Here is a 4,461-nt window from a genome sequence, read left to right as displayed (position 1 = left end):
TGTCTAAAACCGCTACTTTCTTAATATTATTTAAGAACACGGGAGAGTGCTAGATGTGCCTCTTGTTTGCAAAATAGTTTCATTTTAAGTGTGAACAATAACTGAGCCAGTTCTTCGTCAGTGCAAAAGTAGAAATGTCAGGCTAAAGTCAGTGCCTGCCCAAAGGTGTTGTCACATTAAAACGTATGTTCTACATTTCACATAATGTAATCAGACAGATGTGTAATACACACTAAAAAAATATATTGAGTAAAAGTCCCACATGGTTCAGCCAACCCGTAGTGGTAACAGAACAGAACAGCAAAGTAGAACAGCGGCAGTACTGTGTAACCTAAGACTCAACCCAAAGACGACGTTTCTGTTGTTGCAGCATCAGCTCAGTGGCCTTGTGGTTAGAGTGTCCAGCCTCAGATTGGGAGGTTGCCTCCCTGCTTGGCACTCAGCGAGGGTTGAATTGTCCTGTGACATACTAGTGTCATATGTCCAGTACATCAAGCTGACTCACGCTACAGATACAGGAGATAGGCTCACTTTACCTTCCTTCACAGATGAGATACTGATAGGAAACGATCACTGATCCCCAGGGCCTTGTTCTACCTTTGATAGCTACCAAAGGAAAAGACAACAACAAACAAACAAACAAACAACTGGAAAGAATGTGTGTGTTTTTACAACAGTACTAAAGATCCTTGTCAGGTGGTTACCCTCTAGAGGGCATGTCACTGATTGATCAACGTGTTAAGCTGTGTGTCACAGCAGGCCCAATTAGAGTTTACACCTGCCCACTTAGCAGCAGCCGGAGGGAAGCCTGGGGCCAGAACAGGTGAGGAAGAGAGAAGAGAGGCTTTGCTCAGGGTGTTAAACTATTAACAAGGTTTCTGCTCCTGAGGAATTTTTTGTTCCAGGAATCCCTGCTTTGTCACATTGTCACTGAAGGGGATTCTCTGCAATAGTTTTTTTTCTCCAAACCATTCCTCTATATAGGCAGGGGATGAAGTACAACTATAGGAAAACTATAAAAATGCAAGACGTTTTGTAAATTGTTTATATTTGTATGTTCCCACCATCACCAACAACACTCTGGTGTGCACTGACTGGGGTCACTGTTTGTAGATTCTGCTGATTTTTTTAGCTGCTACGGAATTTTCCACTTTGTAATTCTTGGCAAGGTGCAAATGGATGAGACTCTTCTGTATAAATATCCAGTGGTGGAAATAGTACTCATTGTTTACTTGTGTAAAAGTATCAATACTGCAATGTAGAAATACTAACCCGCACTCCAACTCCGCGTTTCCCTTTAATTGCCAATCGGACACCAGGGTTCATGTGGTTAACTTAATGTATTTCCTGCACTTACTGTATACATTTCCAATCATGTCTTTCAATCCCAGAGTATACCATTTGTTGTATGGTCCCCAAAACAGTCTAACCATGCAGGCCATGTGGAGAGTAACACAAAAACGTGGATAAACACAACCTATCATTGAAACACAAGGTAGATATACCACGTGTAGTTTGTGTGGACACACAGCTCTTCTCTTTAGATGTATTTACCTGACAAAGACATATACAGCATAAACACAGAGAGAGACTAGTTGCACACAACTAGCTAGGTAGATAAGACTCTTAGGGTGGCGCAGATTCTTGCTGCTCAATGGCCCGCTGGCCCTGTCTGCACTCTTCTAGTTCTTTAACAGGTTCAAGGTTCAAGGTTTAGGGTAAGGTTTATTGTTACCTCTTCTGTAGGGCCTACATAAGAGTAAACCTCTTTGTAGCAGCAATCCATCTATGAATGCACATAGTCTGTGTGTGCGTGCTCATAAACCAACTAAGTGCTCAGTGCTCAGATGCAATTTCTCATGTTTACTTGAGAGCGCTGATGCGTTTCGGCAAACAGCCTTCTCCAGGGCAGACTAAAAAGGGCGTGCGTGCGTGCATTCCATGCAACATAACAATCTATTGTCTATCTCTGTCGAACAGTGCTTGTGGGCTCGAGGGCTCGAGTAGCTCGCTATACGCTGTATATGATTTATTGACCCACATGGCGTCAGGGGCGGAATATAAAACGGGAATAAAGAGTGACAATACTCGAGGGCACAATAATGCATGTGATGAGGGAGTCAGAACAGTGGTCCTAGTGGTCTCCCTACTGTGACCGTGGTCATGACCTAACCTAACCAACGGCACATTCTCCCATAACTGGTGCAGTACCCCCATTAACTATAACTCCCTATTTGGGTAGAACTGACACCATTACAGTATCTTGCGTCATCAAATTATAAATGATTACACCGGCAAAGGATGTCGATACACGCAGAGACTTTACAATGAATACTGTGGGGATTTTTTTTTGTTGGCCAAAGCAACGTTTGGTTCCAACAGCTTGCTTCGTGGTTCCGTGTGCCATTCTCCAACACTCAACAGATGGTATCAGTGTAACGTCAAATAAAGGATGCAAGAAGTACAGCCAAGAAGCGAGTGAACGTGTTCCGGAAAAGTTGCGGTATGTGTGTCATAACCTTTATCACAGGACCTTGATCGAGATCCGAGGACAAGATACCGGGGCGTTTCTCCAAGGAATTATAACCAATGACATGGGGCTCTTTAAAGACAGACACAGAGCTACAGTATGTATGCACACATGCTGAATGAACAGGGAAGGACACTGTATGACGTCATGCTGTAGCTGTACAGAATAAAAGAAGCAGAGGCAGGTTGCAGCTTTCTCCTCGATTGTGACAGCACGGCACAAGACTCCATTTTGAGACACTTGCGGATGTACAAGATTCGCCGGAAAGGTGGAGCTGAACTCCCGTCCGGACCTCTCTCTATGGGCAGTGCTCCCTCAGGGAATACAACCAGGTCAAAAGTTGGCTAAGCCTGATATCTCCTCCACAGAAAAGGCTCTGGTGTGGGAGGCTGATCCACGGACCGAGGCCATGGGCCGGAGACTGGTGGTGGACAGTCAAATTGACCCTTTGCATGTCATTGCATCACGCCAGCAAGGTGACACAGAAGAGTATCATAGGCATCGCTATGCGATAGGACTTCCTGAAGGAGTTCAAGACCTTCCTCCAGGCGTTGCCACAGGCGTTGCAGAGGAGTGCCACAATTGTTTTCATGTGTCTATGAGGTGACAGTACTTCATTAGACACCCTGGAGTTGATTTTATGTGCAATGGTGTATTTACTTTGTATGTAGGGTTTCTTCCTGGAGGCTGAACCCTTCATAGTCAAATGGGCCAATGAAATAAACAGTAATATAGTGACATCACATTATCAGCCCCTCCTCTAACCCCTCCCCCTTTATCATACAACTACAATCGTGGCACAATCGTGGCACTAAAATGTTCTTATCCCTCTAATGGGCTGGAATTCCCAAAAAATGGGGACACCCAGTTGTGAGTGGATATAACAGTGCATGCCCCTCACATCTCCATGTTGTTACGAGTGCCATGTCATGTTGAGCTTGTGGACCAGCATGTTTGGAAGAGGTGGCTAGACAGACAGGTGTTGTCGTACCCTACTTACTGTACCGTCTATATATAGCTCACTTCACTCGCAGGTGCCAAGAACCCACCCGACCAGCGTACAGTTTCCAGCCCCCCTCCTCACCATTAACCAATGAATGGAAACTACGGCAAAAGATAACACGTTAGAAAACTTTCCATTTCAGCTCAACACTCCAAACGCACTCTGAAGTCATTCTGGGGAGACGGAAACATTTTTTGAGCGATTCTAGAAAAACACGACGCTTGTACGAAACTGAATACATCTGACTCGCGTTCTCACAGAGAGGGTGATTGATATCGCCGGTGTGCAGCGCTCTAAGGGTCGCCGTCAGTCTAAGGCCCGCGCGTCTCTCTGCTTTGATTAACACCGTTTACATTAGGCTATGGAATGTCAACAGTGACCTCATCTGTCTTCCACGGCCTAGCGTTTTTGTCGGAAGAAAGCGGGGGGAAAAAAAGTGATAGCTGAGAAATGAGGAAGCTATTTTGAGAAATGCAGTGAAGTGAACACATATTTGCATTTGTGTCCATATCGCAAATGCATGCCCATATCTGCACTATAGCATACTTGATGCATGCAGAAAATAGATGATCTACAAGGCTCATTCAATGTAGTCTGATATTCAGGGATCAAAATGTACCTTTTTATCTTAGGAGCACCTGCTATAGTTTATAGGTGTATAGAATCTACTGTAAATGTGATTAGATAATACACTAGGCTACTGTACAAACATACCATAAAGGTTCTACTAGCATGGCATAGTTTACTACTGTATGTTCTTCATATTATTTCATAATGTTTATTGCATTGAATATAGCCATAGATAGAGTAACAATACCCTCATGCACATTGCACACTGTCTTGTATTTCACTTTTAACGTGTGTAATGTGTATGCATGCGTTTTGGTCTGAAAGACGTTTATAGTGCAGTTTCAAGATGTGTTCCCTT

At 44.0% G+C, this 4,461-nt stretch overlaps 1 pseudogene across 1 annotated transcript; it reads left to right on the top strand.

The window, feature by feature from the left end:
* The first annotated feature begins 2,041 nt into the window (after positions 1 to 2,041).
* On the top strand, positions 2,042 to 3,137 carry LOC308320485 (putative transferase CAF17 homolog, mitochondrial; annotated as a pseudogene). The gene is made up of 2 exons: positions 2,042 to 2,046; positions 2,531 to 3,137. The product of its transcript is annotated as a putative transferase CAF17 homolog, mitochondrial (transcript).
* The last annotated feature ends 1,324 nt before the right edge of the window (positions 3,138 to 4,461 follow it).

This window comes from Protomyctophum bolini, assembly GCF_963924005.1.
Source record: "Protomyctophum bolini genome assembly, chromosome: 1".
NCBI classification, from domain to species: domain Eukaryota; kingdom Metazoa; phylum Chordata; class Actinopteri; order Myctophiformes; family Myctophidae; genus Protomyctophum; species Protomyctophum bolini.
Note: the sequence above shows the minus strand (reverse complement) of the source record. Positions and strands in the feature narration are given on the sequence as shown.